The following is an 18,272-nucleotide window of genomic DNA, read 5'->3' as shown; positions in this document are numbered from 1 at the left end:
AATGTAAGTTATGCACTGAGGGAAACACCACAAACGCATTAGCATTAAACAGCCCAAGTATCTGTCAGCACATGTATCTGTCAGACGGGGTAAGCCACTTTAAACTATACATGTTAACTATATCTTACAAGTTATTTTAAAGCTCTAAATAATAAGCATGTCTCATGTTTGGGACAAATTGTATTATGCATTTTGCTCCGCTATTTTTCAGATGCGCTCGTATCAAACTACTGTATATCGATATAAACGGTATTGCCTCATTCCATATCGTATATAAAAAATATATCGATATATCGTTCAAACTCAATATACCAACCAGCCCTAGTTGGTACCCCCCAGATTCTCACCACCTGAAATACACAGGTTTCAGTACTGGGCCTGTTGCAATTTTCCATTATCAAATCACATGGTCTATCTCATCACTGCCATGCCATCAACACTATATCTCATACCACCTTCCTGTCTCCTGCTCTGTTCTTGCCGAAAACGATCTCTACTTGTCACTTGACATTTCAACTTGATGGCTACTCATCACCTCAGGCTCAACCTCGACAAGACTAAATTCTTCCTCCCCCTTTCCAGGACCTCCCACAGTTAATCTTCCTCCATTTCGGTTGAAGGTCAAACAGTCATCACCTTCCTGCGTGTAAAAAGCCTGGGTGTTGTCCCGGATGATTTTCACAGATCACACTGTGGTCGCTACTTGATGCTCCACAACATACAACTGTTTCTTTGACCCCTACTCCACCCATCTTCAGACTTTAGTTATTGCTTGAGTGGCTTGAGACTCTGGTCTGCATGCACGTGCCGTATATTGCTCAGGCACATTCAAAATACAGCTGGCTGTTTAATTTGAAAATTCAGTATTCAGTCATCTAGTTGCGTCAATACCATATAAGAGTGTCCACGATAAAGAAAAATCTAGTTTAAAATGTGCCCAAAAATTTTTTGAATAGCTTTTTTTTTTTTTTATAAGTATCATGTATTATTTACTTTTATTTACTTTAACGCCCCTAAATATATCTAAATGTGTTTTATTACAGAAATAAAAAACATGCTTCTCGTAGAAGTGTATTCAAACATTGTATGCATGAATTGCATTTTTAATGTACTTTTTGAATAATTTAATAGCTTCATGTCATTGACCCCATTAACTTCACAATATGATCCAATAACAAATCCAAGGCCGACTGTAGTTTGAGTCACATCGGTAAGAAAACATCTTCCAGGAATGTCAAATGCAAGGCAGAACTCTTTGTAACGCCACATGGCCCATTTGACCATAATTGACAGTTCTGTTTTTGACTCTTGACTGGTTATGTTAACTGTTGCGCTCTCCCCCTCTATTTGTTCACAGCTCTCCTCTTTAGTTCTGCGTGGAGGTGGAGGGTTTTAGTTCTTATGTAGTCTTCCTTCTATCTGCTCCTGACAGAAATGGAATAAAGGCAGCCTATTGTGGGTTGAGCTATTACCTGATAACAGGCTGTCATTTTAAAACCATTTCGAAGTCATTTGCCGCTCTTTGTAGTACCATTGTAGCACCACTTGCGTTCCCACTCAGCCTTCCCTCGGTTTCTCTTGTCACATGCAATCCTTCCCTGCTCTCCTGCCAGAAGACAACTCCTTATAACTGATTAAAAAAAGTACTTTATCACCGTCAGTTAGAGCTGAAAAGCTGACTCAGAAGAATCTCTCTAGTTTTTTTTTCTTTATTTATTTTTCTTACTCTGAACTAAGAAATTACGTTTAGAGATTTTTTCATTGAGCAGGTGAATTAAATTTTACACGCTTTTGAACATCATGAACTTTTAATAAAGTTTAATTAATATTTGATTTTATTAATAATAAGATAAATTATATTATTTTTATTTTTTTTAATGAATATGCACAAGGTCTAATTATGTTTAGTCTTATGACATGCATCTGATGGTTTTGCTCACTCTGTGTACATTAAAGTCCCCCTGTAGTCACTAATTTTATCCCTTAAAACTCTGATCACCAAAATGACATTTCCTGTGAAAAAAATTCTTCATGCCTCAAAATAGCTTGAATGTAACTCTGCACCCTCGCCTCATTTAATATAAGCAGATCAATGAATATGCAAATTAGCCCCGCCTCCACTCGATCACGCCAGATCAGAGATCCACTCGGTCAACTTACTGAGGTAAACGCAGCACATTCATCACTTCCGGGGTGAACGCTGGTGCTACTTGCTGCCGCTGCTCCTGGAAAATTTTACTTTTAGTAGTTGTTTTATTGCTGTTTTAAGCTGTTCAACGTCGGACACATACCGGTAATTCACATGATTAGCCTTTTGCTTGACTACATTATCAAACAGCTAATAACGTGTTGCTAATGTTACACAAACCATGTTCCCGTTCGCCATGTCAGAGTCAGACAAGTGCCTTCTCAGAATGTCAATGGAGAAAGGCATATAGTTCATCATAACATTGTAATATACATCGTACGTGATTGGTTAGTAGAAAATGAGTAGAAAATACTCAGCATTGGTGGTGACATATGAATTTGCACATGGTTTGTCTTAAAGCATATTAAAATGAACACATTGTTGTTGAACACAAACAACATTAAAAACTTGATTTTCACCACAGGGGGTCTTTAATTGAATTCATTGGCACACAAGTATCATTTGACATCCCCAGTCAGAGATGTGGTCAGCTACAGGTAGTGAGTGAAGCGAGACCAATAGGTGTGTGCCGTGGACATTCTTTGGATGGCTGAAGACCTTCTGTAGAGGCTTAATAATGCCAGGCTTAGTCGGTTTGATTGCCAGCGAAATGAGCATTGTGGAAGCCCAGTCTTAAAGGTGCCCTAGAACGTTCTTTCACAAGATGTAATATAAGTCTAAGGTGTCCCCTGAATGTGTCTGTGAAGTTTCAGCTCAGAATACCCAATAGATGTTTTTTAATTAATTTTTTTAACTGCCTATTTTGGGGCATCATTAACTATACACCGATTCAGCAAACGCCCCCTTTAAATCGCGCGCTCCCTGCCCCCCGAGCTCTCGACTATAATACAGTGCATTTACAAAGTTCACACAGCTAATATAACCCTCAAATGGATCTTTACAAGATGTTCGTCATGCATACTGCATGCATGCATCGGATCATGTGAGTATAGTATTTATTTGGATGTTTACATTTGATTCTGAATGAGTTTGATAGTGCTTTGTGGCTAAAGCTAACATTACAAACTGTTGAAGAGATTTATAAAGAATGAAGATGTGTTTATGCATTATACAGACTGCAAGTGTTTAAAAATGAAAACAGCAACGGCTCTTGTCTCCGTGAATACAGTAAGAAACGATGGTAACTTTAACCACATTTAACAGTACATTAGCAACATGCTAACGAAACATTTAGAAAGACAATTTACAAATATCACTAAAAATATCATGATATCATGGATCATGTAAGTTATTATTGCTCCATCTGCCATTTTTCGCTATTGTTCTTGCTTGCTTACCTAGTCTGATGATTCAGCTGTGCACATCCAGACGTTAATACTGGCTTGTCTAATGCCTTGAACATGGGCTGGCATATGCAAATATTGGGGTCATACATATTAATGAACAGTCAGTAACAGTCGGTGTTATGTTGAGATTCGCCTGTTCTTCTGAGGTCTTTTAAACAAATGAGATTTACATAAGAAGGAGGAAGCAATGGAGTTTGAAACTCAATGTATGACTTTTCCATGTACTGAACTCTTGTTATTCGACTATGCCAAGGTAAATTCAATTTTTGATTCTAGGGCACCTTTAAGATGACAAGAACAAGACCTGCACAGCCCATTCAGATGGGCCTGGTTTTTTGATGTTGTTCAGCACAAATCTGCATGACCTAATGGCTGTTGTGGTGTGGACAGTGAAATTTAACTGGTCCTCAAACACTTCCACCAAGTTCCTGGCTGACTTTATTTGAATGTGTAGGGGGGGTTGGTGCCTCTTACAGCTAAAGCTTTGGTGAAATTAAATTTCTTATGCGTATAAAACAGTAGATCAAGGTTTTTTTCCACTGACATATCCTGCAGGGTTGCTGACATATGACTCTTTGTTGGATCTCTTTAAGTTAATGAAAAACAACTGTATTTGCCAAGAGATTTTCCTGTTTTTAAACGAACATTTAAGGGTGTAAGTCAAATAAACAAATTTCACCCCCAAGCCTTTTCATGTGGATTTTAAGGGCTGCATTTGATGCTTTCGTAAGCCGCCGCTTTCATTAAACAGATATTTGTTTGACTGTATATACGTTTTATGAAAGCGTCTCATTAAAATAGAAAAACACATTTTAAGTCGAATTCGTGTTGGTACGAATGGCCCATCAGGCTCTTGGTATGACAAATAAAACTCACTGTTAGTGCACCATGATGTTTTCCTAATCTTTCCCTGAGGTAAACTTCCTTGTACCAAACAGATAAATCCTCCCATAATCCGTTGCAATTGCAGTGTGCATCAACACATTCTGACAATTCTATACACAAGTGACCACAAACAGTCTTTTCCCTCCTCATCAAATTGGAAGCCACTGTAGTCTGTTTTGGTCAGTTAAAATGTGTGTGTGTTTCCCCCCAATTCCATGAGCTATTCAGGAACGGCACAGTCCTGGAGGGAAGCCATCATGGCTAATCTCTAGGGCAAATTTATCAGCCACTGATCAACCCATTGACCTTCGGCGCAGTACCCGGTATTTCAAGGACTGATGTCCCATGAAAAACAGGTTTTTGAAGAATGCCACAGTGATATAGAGACATTTTATGAGGCAGCCCCGTACTTTATGACTGGCAATAAAAAAAAAGGGAAACTTGGCGGAAAGCTTTTTCTCAGCAAAAACCGGAGGCAGAGAGAGGTAATTATCTGGCTCAACTTTTTTGCTGTTACTTACAATGTCTTAGGGGGCCAGGAGAGCTGATAGATATCACTATACGCTGTGTTGAGTCAAATTGACGGGGGGACATTTTACTTGGGAACAAAGGGAGCCTCATTTCACTGTGGCTGAAAGGATAGCATGTGCCTGAACTTGGAGCAATGCACACTGGAGACGTATAGTTCCTCTTATTTCGGCCTTGTACTCTCAAATCTCCCCTTCCCTTTTCTTCCGGGCTGCTGAGGACTACCGGCACTGTGAATGGTTGTTTGGGGCTGTTTTCTCCTCTCAGTCTGATGCATACATCTCATATATATTTTTGATGATCAGCTCTTTAATGTTTGGGAGAAGTTATGTATCGCAGTAGTCACAGTGCTCTTGATTTGATTTAGCATGGGAGGCATTTTATCTCATGCCTGTTAAAGAGGACCGCTGTATTGCTGATGTTGTTGCTGTTTTCAGATGTTCTCAACTAGATTTGAGCAGATGCACTTAGCCTGTAGCTTTTAATGCATTTTCATTTGAAATATATTTTCTATTTTAGATTGACAGAAAATAAATAAATATATTACAATATACAATTATCACTTTTAACTACTTGGTTATTAGGGATGTGCACAAATAGTCGAATATTCGTTCTGTAATTAATATTCGAAAAATAAAAATACTATTCGAATTTTACTATGTTGCTTTGCTGACCGTAAATGCAGTGAATCCATGATAAATCCTGAGCACTAAAACTCGCAGTTATAACTAAATGCACCGGGTGGCGTTGTGGAGCGTGTTTAACAAGTTTATTTTATTTGATCGTCACGTAATGTTGTCGTCTGCCTCGCAATGTTTGGAATTACTTGGATGAAAATGATCTTACGAAATGGAATTACTTTTGATCAAATTAATTAATGAAACCGAGTTATCATAATATCAACACCATAATGAGAAAGCACATGAAATCTAAATACCCGTCGAGTGAGGAAAGACAGCTGTCCATCACTGCATTCAGACAGGTAAGTGCAGCTGTAAGTTATCCCTGAGTGAGCCGAGATGATAACTTATCTGATAGCAAAATGATTTTGAGACACATGCTTTAAGTTTCGTTGAGGGAGATGTATTTACGAACAGAAAACAAAGTGCTACTGTTAGAAACTTAGCTTAGCACACCGTTATGTATTGTTATATTAGTCTCTGCAACGTCTGTCAGCGCGGCTCGTTCCCGAGCATGTGTAATTGACATGTGTAATTGACATTTTGAAATGTAGGCTTAAAGCAGAACTAAGTAACTTTTTTTACCTTCATAAATAGTTTTCTAAGTCCTTACGATGGTTAATTGACTTGTAGTGGTGTGTTTGAGTCGAGCACTAACCCCCTCTGGCACGTCTACGCCAGAAAACAGCACTTGCAACTTGAGCTGCACCGACCCGAAACAATCTCGCCTCATGTTCACGTTCACGCGAGAGTGACAAAATGCTTTACGGTAATTCAAAAACAATGTATATTATTACTTTATAAGACAATTTCGAAAATTACCCATCTCCATCGAGATTTCTTGTACTGTATTTGCAAAACTACTGCGCTGGTGAGCGTTGTAGTCGTTGTAGTCCAGAGCTGCGCTTGGAGTATTTACGACAGTGTGATTCACTGAAGGAAACTGTAGGGGGAGCTTCGCAAATCTTACTGAGTTCCGCTTTAAATCAAACACATTTTAATTCAGATTCTGTATTGGAAGAATGTTGGGAGAATGCTGGAACAGGGGGGCGCCCCCCCCCCCTCCCCCCAAGAATCCCGCCCCCCCTCTCACAATATAGTTCCCACGTCCCTGCATCCATCCATCATAAACGTACTTCACATGGCTCCGGGGGGTTAATAAAGATCTTTTCACTGAAGTGAAGTGTTTGTGTAAGAAAAATAGCCATATTTAACAAGCCTCTCATAGTTCAAAACGCTTGTGCTACGTCCTACGCTTTCCGTAGGACATAACTGACGCAAGCCTCTCATAGTTCAAAACGCTTGCGCTACGTCCTACGCTTTCCGTAGGACATAACTGACGCAACGTAAGTAAGTTGAATACGGAAGGTGGTCTGGCGGAAACTTGATATTTTACTTTATAACTTGTTAAATATGGATATTTTTCTTACACAAACGCATCGCATCACTTCAGAAGGCTTTTATTCACCCCCCAGAGCCAGAGTACATTTATGATGGATGGATGTGGATGGAGACACTTTCTTCAGCTCATACTTGTTGATCCTCACACACTGCCATTATAAAGGTCGGATGCATCAGGATATTTATTAATATTTCTCTGATTGTGTTCATCAGAAAAAAGAAAGTCTTATACAGGATGGCTTATGGGTAAGTAAAACTTTGGGAATTTTCTTTTGAAAGTGAACTAATCCTTTAACCACTACCTTACTAACTATTAATAAGCAGTAAATTAAGAGTTTATTGAGGGAAAAATCATAGTTAATAGTGAATATGTGTACTATTTACTGCCAACACTGGATTAATTTAATATGGATGAAACTTGGCTGTCATGCTGATAATGAGTAAAGCATTTTCAATTGGACACTCTAAAAGCTATGTTGTTTCTTCATCGAGATCAAAAAATGTTCAATGCAATTAAATGCCATCTTGCCATGCATGAATTAAAGTTGTGGTTAAATATCCACAGTGCATTCTGATCACATTCAAAGCCCTGTCATCAGTTAAAACTGCAACAGTGTCGTTTCAGAGATTCAGTCTCTCTGCCACATGCTCATGCTCATCCCCATGAACTGGAGTCTGGCCAACACGGTGGCAAGCTTTCATTATACAAGTGTTTAATTTATTTATATATGAATTGAACAACATGTCTGATTAATTAGTTGTCAAACTTCTGTGCAGTGGCTTTTAGCTTTGAAAACCTCATGAAATCTAAATTGGGGCTCTGTAACTATTAGCTTTGAGTCCATCTATATGTTAATGTATTAATAAAAATACAGATTTTTTTGGCATATAAAATTATCTTTCTACACCCCTGCAGAATCCTAGGTCATATCTGTTCAAGAACATATCACATTATCGAAATATCATTTTCAAGGTAACACAGAATTTCCAGTTATCCTTTTGTAGCAGAGGCAAGATAGCAGTCTAATCAGTTAGCGATATTAAAGGTGCAGTCAAAAAAGTGGACTACCGCTGTGAAGGATAGGATGGTGTGCTGGGTGGAATGCGGCAGAGGCACAATAAACCTTTTACCTCAGTTATCTTGTTAAGCCAAAATCGAAATCGAAAAAAATTGATTAATCGGACAGCCCTACTGCGTACTACAATCTCATAACGCATAGCGAATGACAAATTTAAAAATTACAGATAAATGTAAAACTATTTATTTAAGATGTTGGTTGTATATATAGAAACAAAATATTTTACTTATAAGTAATTTGAGAGTGTAGGGAGTCTGACTGTATTACATAATTCACAGTGTTTCACGGGAGCGGCCAGGCGCTAAAGAGTTCTTTTGGCACGATTTGTTTGCTTCGTTTCTCTGATTGGTGGAGATTTCTTTGCAGAATCATGGGTGATGCAGTTTTTGACCATGAATTCAGGAATTCAAGAAAATTATGCTTATTGATGGCTTCAGCAAAAGCATTTACCATCGATTAACAACTTCAGAGATGTCTGTCTTTAATTGTTTAGTTATCGTAAAATTAATGTGATTTTTACTTCTGGAACCCAACTGTTGCACTCTGTAAGAATTTCTTTAGGGACCGAATTCTGCAGAAGACTTAATCTTGCATGACAGCTGCCTTCGAGATGAATGGGCAAACTAACAAAGCACTCTCTCCAGGTATTTTAGATCTTCTTGCCACCTGCTATACTGATATCAAGTTTCAAATCATGATTTTGCTCAGCTGTAAACTAAAGACTTTTATATATATATAAAAAGAACAAGCACTTCGATACGTCCCACCCTCTGTTTCTATAAGAAATATATCAGGAAGGAAAATTGCAGTCCATTTCAAAGTGTCTGTAGATTTTCCCAGTTGGCACAAATAGTAACATTTTCTCTAGTAAATATGCTTTTTTTTATAGCTAGGGCTGAATTGTATTTTGTTGGGAGCTATATTCTGAGTAATGTTTACCACCTCCGCACTCTGTTTATTCATTGTATTTAAATCAAATAATCACATTTAACAGCTCCCTTCAGTGTAACTGCTTCAGTTCATTATGTTTGCTCTTGACTCCAGCCTGCCTAAACTCCCAGCCAATGGCCAAACAAATTAAAGCCTTGAAACGCCACCATAACATCAGTGAAGCCAGCCTAGTTGCCATTGGCCAAATTGGACAAGGGATTGTTTCCCTGACAACAGTTTCCCTAAAAATTCAACGCAAAAGCTTTTAAACACCACCGTTGGGTGAATGATGGCCAAATATGCAAATATAAAAGAAGCTCATATATTTTCATGCTGGTTTGCTGTTGTCTTTTTTTTTTTTTTTTTTTTATAGTTGAAGGCTTTGGATTCTAATAATCTGAGCCATCACTCATATTTTCATTTGACTTCCTCCCACTAGCCTCTGTTCTCACTTATTTTTTCATTTGTCTAGGAGATGTGATCCCCGGAGGTATGACTCTAAATGAGAGCGTACCTGCATATCATTACATCATTCTCCAAATCGTCCTGCATGACATGGGGCCTGCTTCCCTTTTAAGCACCCTCTCCTATAATTCATTGGTACTAGGCTCAGCATCTGACTGAATCCGTTAGTCAAGGGCTACAGAATCGAGCTGAGATTGCAAACGCAAGTGATTGGGAGAGAGTTGGAATAGATGAAAATCTCACCAGACAAACCAATCCTCAAAGCCTGTTACCTTGAAATAAAAAGTCCAGCCCTCCCAGAGTGCAACAGCAGCCTGTGGTTAGTATAACAGGTACTGTGAGGTGCTCAAATCAGCAGATTTTTCTCCTTCTTCCCTTCTGCCTTGGCCAAATACAGTGAGCCATCAGCTTTCCAGAGTCAATTTACTTTTTCCAACCCTCACTGCGGTACACTCAAGCTCAACGAGCAATAGATAGAAGTAATGTAATCATAAAAAGCCCACTCTGGACTCAAACGTGTCTTACGCTTTGTGCTTATGTTTTTGGCCTCTTAGGTTTGTTTAGATGTCTCATCAGGGGCACAAGTTCCCTGCAAGCCTTGGTGCGCAATTGCTTATGTTTTGATAAAGTGACTTTGAGCAGATTGTGGAAGATATTTCTGCAGCCAGGCATGACGAATGCAGATCAAGAGTTTCCTGCCATTAGTGGGTCTCTGAAAATTTCTTAATTATCATTATGGAAATTGGTAATGTTTCATGCATCATGTTTGAATGGAGAAAAGGGGGAAGCTAGATTTATAGAATCTCCCAGAAAGCAAAAGAGCTCTTCAGTTTATAGTCCTAAAACTTTGAAGAGAAAGAAAAGAATCCTGAAAAATATATCACAGTTTCCACACAGCTGTTTTAAACATTGAGAATAACACAAAATGTTACTTGAGCAACAAATTAGCATATTAGAATGATTTCTGAAGAAAAGTGTGACACCGAATAGTTACATTTTAAAACATATTAAAATTGGAAACAGTTATTTTAAATCTAATTACATTTAATTTCATAAATAAATGCAGGCTTGGTGAGCATAAGAGACTTCTTTCAAAAACAAAAAATCTTTCAAAGTTAGTGTGAATTAACAGTTACTTCAATTGTAAATTATAAAATGGTTTTGTGGATTACAATTACCACAAGGATCTGAGTTTGTGTAATTTATTTTGTAGAATGTGAAAGTCTCTTCAAGTAATGTTAGACCTTGTTTTACTCATAAATTGAAAAAAGCTGTTCTAAAAACCAAATTCCCCAATGGGAATGCTGACCCACAGTGAATCAGCCTTCCAGGTAAGCCTACTAACCGACATCATGACTGAACAGATCTATTATTTTTGGAGCTAAATCGAGGCCGATCATAGCTTGATCGCAGTTTGATCACAACTAGCAGTTGCGCTGATATCAACGGAAAAATTAAGGGTTAATTTACTACAATCTAAAATGTCAAGCAGCTTTTAAAGTGGTGTTTGCAAATTTGCCTAGTTCTAAAATTTAAAAATTACTTTTTGTTAAACCTTGAGGATGACAAGGAAAGATTCTCTATTTAAATATGTGACAGAAGCTTTTTTTTTTTCAATATGTCTGTCAGTGGCATCCTCACTGTAGGTTCAGAATCTTTCATTTTCCCCTCTGCTTGTTTCACAACTCCCAACATTTGAAATCAGCTTAATTTTCTCCCCTTTGCTCAACAGACTCATCTCCGATAAGGCTTACATGCTGAGATTCCTGCTCCACAATACTGATGCAATCAGAACGTGTGCTTGATGCCCAGATAGCTGGTGTTTTTTCTGTCTTCCTCCCTGTCTCTGTCTTGTTCTATCTCAGCATGTAATTATGTTTAGTGTTGGGTTATTTCTGAAATGTAATCCGGTAGAGACTACAAATTGCATGACTAAAATAATGTTTTAGACTAAAGCGTTAATCCACCAGTGGCATTGCATTACAATGGTTTTACCACGGTGTGTAAAGTGTGTTCTTAGGCATGAGCCATATAACACTAATGTTCAGTATTAATAACTGCAAGTTAATATTCTCAAAATGAATATTCATTTCTTATACTGTACAGTACATTAGAGAAAGACCTGCAAAAAACATAAAAAGTTTGTGCCAAACACCTAGGAAATTTAAAAGACACTTTAGTGATAAGTTAAAAAAAAATTAGAACTATTAAGTCCAACGAGAGGAGAAGCTCACACACATAATTGTAGGAAATGTCTTACAAAATGCTTTTATTCAAAGGCCAAAATAAAAGGCCAGCAATAAAATGGTCTGCAATAGGAGATTTTAGATCTTTCTTCATTATGTGTGCAAGCTTCTTCTCGTCATACTGTACATTTAAAATGTATAATTCACTTGTAATTTTCACTTGATTTTTTGTTTTTGTTTTGTTTTTGTTTTTAATCTAGTTGGAGAAATAGTATAGAAATTTAACATCAGCAATGCATCATATTTTATATACCACGATGCAATAATATGCAATTATATGCAATCATTTTCAACTTACTGATATCTGCCCAAAATTGAAATTTGTATTTTCCCCTGTGTCTTATTTTTAAGTTGTTTCTGCATACCTTTCCCAAACCCTTGGCATTGCTTGACCTTAGTTAGGGCGAAGAACTTATACTGACAAGAAGTGAAACTCAATAGAATGTTCCATTGCAACACCAGCGCCCAGTAGCAGCCCTACACTTCCGCCATTTTGGGGTGAAAGCGACTCGCAGTCTACTAGTTTCTATGGCAATATCAGCTGCTTTGTTTAAAAAAAAAGCACATTAAAGCTAAAATCCAACCTGAATGATGACAACACAGAATAAAATACTATCACTAGTGATCATCAAATCCTTTTAAAAGTTTATTTTACAGACTTTGTGTTTAAGTCGATTCCACTTTTGTCCCAAAACCTTTGCTCTCTAGAAACCCAGTCAGTTTGGGTTAAAATTCTGTGAAGTTCAGGTATTAGCATTATAAAAACTGAATTAATACCAACATATTAAGGACATATTAATTAAATTAAGGACATGCATCAGAAAAATTGGGAATGTTGGACAATAAATATATAACAGAATATAACAGCTTGACAGTAAACTGTTTTTGCGGTGTTGTCTTATATTAATATCTGTTAAAGCAAGACTATGTAAACAAAAAACACAGCACTGTGTCCAAAAGTGGAAATTATGGGATAACAGACACACAACAATGCATCGTGTTCTATAAGGTCATTATGTTTGTAGCGTGATCCAGGGGATTCAAATGTATATATTTCAGACCTAGAGGAGTAATTTAGTATTATTACTCCTCTAGATCTGAAATATTTTGTACGTTTTAATCCCCTGATCGCTACAAACATGATGATCTTAACTTTATTAATTATTCATTTATTAATTTACTATTAATAGTAAATATGTAAAGTTGCAAAAAATGGAAATACTCAATAAAGTAGGCTAACTATGTTATCTCAGATGTGTACATTAATGGTTTGATTCCATAACTGATAACATAAAACATATATAGGCTAAAACAATACATTTACTCTAGGTGTAATAAAATTTACTGAATTTGAGAAATTTTCTATTGTCCTGTTGGCATTTTCACCAGGGTTGCCAGGTTTTTACAACAAAGCCTGCCCAATTTCCCCTCAAAACTAGTCCAAAACTAGCCCAATCACATTTCAGTCGAGCTCCCACGGTAAAAATTGCATTCTGGGGGGTAAAATCTACATTTTTAGTGGGGCTCCTCTAGTAAAATTTGCATTCAGGGTGCTAAATATCACATTATTTGGGGTCAATTCAACCCACAGACTTGAAAAACAACCCGCGACCACAGTGTAAAAGTAGCCCAATTCCGCGGGCAAACTGCGGACTTGGCAACACTGATTTTCACCCCAAAATGGCTGCCGCGCTACCAAAGCGCCACCTAGTGGCTGTTACCCAAAAAGCATCAGAGTTTTGCCTCTTGGGTTCTATACTCTTTGGTTAAGGTTATAAATAGGGTTACAGTTTTTTCTTTTTTTCAGTGCCCGACCGTAATAGTGTCGCACTGTGATATTGTATCTAGCGTATCCATATCCACCCAGGCATAACACCTCATTTTTCAGGTGGACTAAGATATGCTTTGGCTTATTGAGTGTCTTTCTATTAAGTGGCTACAATTGAAAGATGTGTACAGTGGTCCTACTTGGCTTTAAGTGATGGTGTTTAACCCCAGACACTGAACACTACCTACTCATTTAATGTATGCAGTGTGGGCACTCTGAATGATTACCATTATCAGTGTTATCTATCAGCTCAGCAGTTGGCCACTATCCTGTGAAAAACTACTTCACTTACAGTAAGATTATAGAGTTTTTTTTTATTGGCAGCTGAGAAAATGGCCCTTAGGGCAATTCAATTTTGATGCCTCAAAACCTTACTATGTTAACTTTCCCTGAAGGCCAGATTCTGAAGTTGGGACAGTTTTCCATGCTAGAGCATATCCTAAATTAGTTAACAGCTCCTGAATTGCCACTTACCATGCGCATATGTGCCGTTGTCAGCATGTATTTCAGTTACTTGTTCAGAGTCTTATCTAAGCCATCTAACTCTCAATAAATTGATATGGAAAAATCAAGGAAGTGGTGTAGAGTCACTGTGAATGGACATCAAGCAAGCACAAAAAAAAAAAATAATAATAATAATAATTAAAAAAATAATAATAAAAAAGGTTTCCGGTGTATATTTGTGACCCTGGACCACAAAACCAGTAAGAAGGGTCAGTTTTTTGAAATTGAGATTTATACCTCATCTGAAAGCTGAATAAATAAATTTCCATTGATGTATGGTTTGTTAGGATGGGACAATATTTGGCCAGGATACAACTATTTGAATATCTTGAATCTGAGGATGCAAAAAAATCAAAATATTGAGAAGTTGTCCAAATGAAGTCCTTAGCAATGCATATCCACTAACAAAAATAATTTTTTGATATATTTATGGTATAAAATATCTTCATGGAACATGATCTTTAAATAATATCCTAATGATTTTTGGCATAAAAGAAAAATCAATTTTGACCCATACAATGTATTGTTGGCAATTGCTACAAATATACCCGTGTGACTTATGACTGGTTTCGTGGTCCAGGGTCACATTTGAGTGTGAATTTAGAATTCAGGCTTTGATTCTTGTATCTTCTGCTAACCAGAGTCTGCTTATGAAGAATAATGTAATGTAAAATAATAGAAAACCCTGGGCCTTTTATAAAATTAGACACTAACTCAAATGAAGAATGATCTCCTCCCACACATTAATCATTAAGAAGATAGAAAGTTATAAACCTTTTTCATGCTGTAATTTATTTTCTGGTCTGTATTCTAATGAATTACTAATTGAAGCACCATATTTTTTGTCAAAATATTTAAGTATAGTGTTTAACTAGTTATCTTGCAGTCAATCAAAATGTGCTTTGAATAGGAATGAAACAATTGTAAGGCTGTCTGAAACTGTTGTTCGGTAAAGAATAGTGACAGAAGCTTGAGTGTCACCTCTTTTTTCCTGACTTAACACTTTTTGTAATGCATGATTTCACTTCATATCCCCAAACTATATCACAGTTTGGTCTTTTTTTGTGTGTGTGAACCTGGCAGCTCATCCAATATTTTGAAATGGATTTTTAGTCTATACTGTATATGGCAATGCATGTGGTATAGGCACCTTTAGGTAGATGCTTTTCAGTGAGACAACAGTCTTGACATCCTTCTGAAGGTTTTAAATAAAAAGTCAAAGCTGTATCAAAATTGTACTCAAAATATTCAGTTTTAACTCTAGCAAATTATCTTGTCTCACCTGCTAATTAAATGCAGTTAAGGATGAACATATGCTAATTTTAGAGAATAAAAGGAGCGCTTCAACTGATCCAGCAGAGATGAAACAATTTAACACATTCTCTCTTTTCAGACACAGTCATGAATGGATTTTAGAGTTATTTTTGCTTAGAGCGCTGAGATTTTAATTTCCCCTCACAAAATTGTTTGTACTTGTATAATCTGTACGTGTGTGTGCTTGGGTCTTGTATACTGAGGTTGGGTTGAGCAATATTGCTGTAAAAAATGATTAGATACTGTATGTCACTACAAGCTTGCGCTCTTATTAGTAATTGGCTCTTAGGACTAGGGGGGGATGTATGTTCAGGCACTGCCTGCTTATGAAATGATCGTGTGTCTCTATCTTGTTAGCTCTCTTCCTTCTGCGCTAGGATACAGAGACTGTTTCAGCCTGTGGAGCTTTCCTTCTTCAATGTACAAAGCTACCATATCTGTATATATCTAGTTTACTGTGTCCTCTTCTATAATACTGCATGTTACCTTTGACAAGAAATCATCCCCTTGGAATTATAAGGTTCTATCTGCATTCTGAGCAGTTTTGATATATTGAGCTTCAAAGTTTTTGCATTCCATATAGCAAAAATTATATGGGCAACAAGTTTCTTTCAAACAAGAAAATGACAAGGACCCTAAATGTATTCTAAATGTACAATATCAAGATTTTTGGAATGGGTCAAATGCAGATAGAACCTTCTAATTCTAAAAAAAAAAACACTTTTCACTTGGAATTATAGGGTTCTATCTGCCAAAAAATTTATTGAAGCAATAATTTTCAAGAAACACAAACAGTTTACTTATAATTTGTTTTAAAACACAAAATTAGTGTTGTAGCAATGTGTTGACATGCATGAGAAAGTTAGATTTAATGGTTTTGTCCAGTGCAGATGTTAAATTTAGGTAGGAATATAGTGGGTAATTTAACACATTATTGCAGGAACCATTTAAGTTTAAGTTTCCTTTTTAGACAGAAAGCAGCCACTGTAATACATCTGAGCAGGACTTTATTCCACAGAAAGTGGGACAAGTAAAATGGCTTTCTCTCTAGACATCATATGGCTGAAATAACATGCTAATGTTTGTTGCATTTAAGACCCCACCAATTAAATTGTTGAGTATTTGACCTTTAAGGCTTAATATTGTAAAATTTAAGACCTTTTAAGACTAAAAAACTGCAAGAAAACAGACAATGCTTTAGCAAAGGTGTTTAATAAAGTTTAATAAACATTGAAAAATGTTTCACTGACTATATATAATTAAAAATATTTCACATTTAAAATATTTAAATTACTTCAACTATGCAACAACTCAGTTTTTACCAACAATGTAAAATTAACTTTAATCCAGTGTGCCATAGCGTATAGCTTTATAGCTACATAGTACATACAGCTCAGTACAAGTACACAGGATGGATCAAGGTGAAAACATAACCTAATATATACATAACTTTCCCTCGTATAACAATGATATGACTGGCGTAAAGCAAATAGACTACAAAAAAAACGGACCTATTCTCTTAATAGTGCTGCTGGCTAGAGTGGTGTCTAACTGAAAATAACTCCTCAGCAATCAGATACACAAAACACCCAAAAAGACTGTAATTCACTGGAATTTGGCCTGCTGTCATTGACAAGATCATAAATAAAATAGTCCATCATGAGCTTTCTAATAAACATCGCTTTGTGTGAAATTATTTAGTCTTCTCTTCACTGATTTAACTGGGTGATTTTAACTTTTTTTGCGATCTCTTTCACTATCGCGGTGACATGACAAAGAGCGCTGATCCTGATTGGTCCTCGTGTGCGTTTGAAGTGCTGATTGGCTCACGCAGATAGAACCTTATAGAACCAAGTTAGAGTTCGACTTTGTAGATAGAACCTTTTTGTTTTCTAAAAAAAGTACCAAAATGTACACAACTTAAAAAAGAAATGTAAATAAGTTGTCACAGAATATGAATATGTGAATAACTCAATTTATCAAAAATGTCAGATAGAACCTTATAATTCCAAGGGAACGAAATGCCAAAAGCAAATATCAGAGTGAGTGTGAGGGTTATCACCAAAATTAAACAAAAAGTAATAAAATGCAAATAATTGCTCCATCACACAATAGTGTGTGCATTTCAGAGGAATATGGTGATGCCAACTGGCCACAAAACCAACAAAATTTAATGTAAGCCGACGCATCATGACAGCACTCAGACCAAAGCACATTAGCAACAGACACTTCCGCATCACAGACAGTGAACAACGATCATGGCATTTTGGAATCCATCACCAGCACAAACAAGCAATGTTGATAATAAATCTTAGACTGGCACAGTAGCTGCATAGTAACTTATGATTTGGGAAAAAGGCAACTGTTATACAGAATTACAGCAAATGTGCATGGTCACTAAGTTAGGAAATTTACAGACTGACCCGTACTTCTGCAAAATAACTGTTTTCTCAAATAAAGCTAAACATATATAAAGTAGTGGCAGCCAGAATAAAAGTCATGTATTAGATCACCTATTAGATTTTAAATAACTTGCCTAACAATTCAGTAAAAGCTTTAGCTTCTTGGTTGATGCTGTCATCCAGGGATAATTGCTTAATTGCTATGGTTGGAATACTTTAAAAAGCTTTGGCTTTCTGCACAAAATTAAGCTCTGGTCTAGGTCTTCCTTTGCCGATTAACTCCAGCTTTTCTTTAAAAGTCAATCTCGAAAACGGTGTGGATAATAAATTATTAGTTTCCATAGAGAATAACGCTAGCTATTTTATCAGTGTTTTTTTTTTTTTCAATGGTGTTCCCCACAGCGGGCGGAATGCATTATAAACTTATTGATAACAAGCCCCACCTATTTAGAGGAATGATATGATTGGTCAATTTTCCTGTCATTTGAAATTAGTCTTTTATTGACTTGCTATGG

The 18,272-nt window shown here is 36.7% G+C and overlaps 1 protein-coding gene across 2 annotated transcripts in view; it reads left to right on the top strand.

Moving 5' to 3' along the window:
- si:dkey-112m2.1 (transmembrane protein 132C) overlaps positions 1 to 18,272 on the top strand; it is a 171,924-nt gene that overhangs the window by 33,774 nt on the left and 119,878 nt on the right. Inside the window, exon 1 of one of the 2 annotated variants that reach the window (XM_048166256.1) lies at positions 5,863 to 5,890. The exons of the other annotated variant lie outside the window; for it this stretch is intronic. The gene's annotated coding sequence lies outside the window, so the exon portion shown is untranslated. Of the gene's footprint in view, positions 1 to 5,862; positions 5,891 to 18,272 lie in introns of those variants that run through there. 2 annotated transcript variants of the gene reach the window in all.

The sequence above is a fragment of the Megalobrama amblycephala genome, linkage group LG18 (assembly GCF_018812025.1).
Source record: "Megalobrama amblycephala isolate DHTTF-2021 linkage group LG18, ASM1881202v1, whole genome shotgun sequence".
NCBI classification, from domain to species: Eukaryota; Metazoa; Chordata; class Actinopteri; order Cypriniformes; family Xenocyprididae; genus Megalobrama; species Megalobrama amblycephala.
Note: the sequence above shows the minus strand (reverse complement) of the source record. Positions and strands in the feature narration are given on the sequence as shown.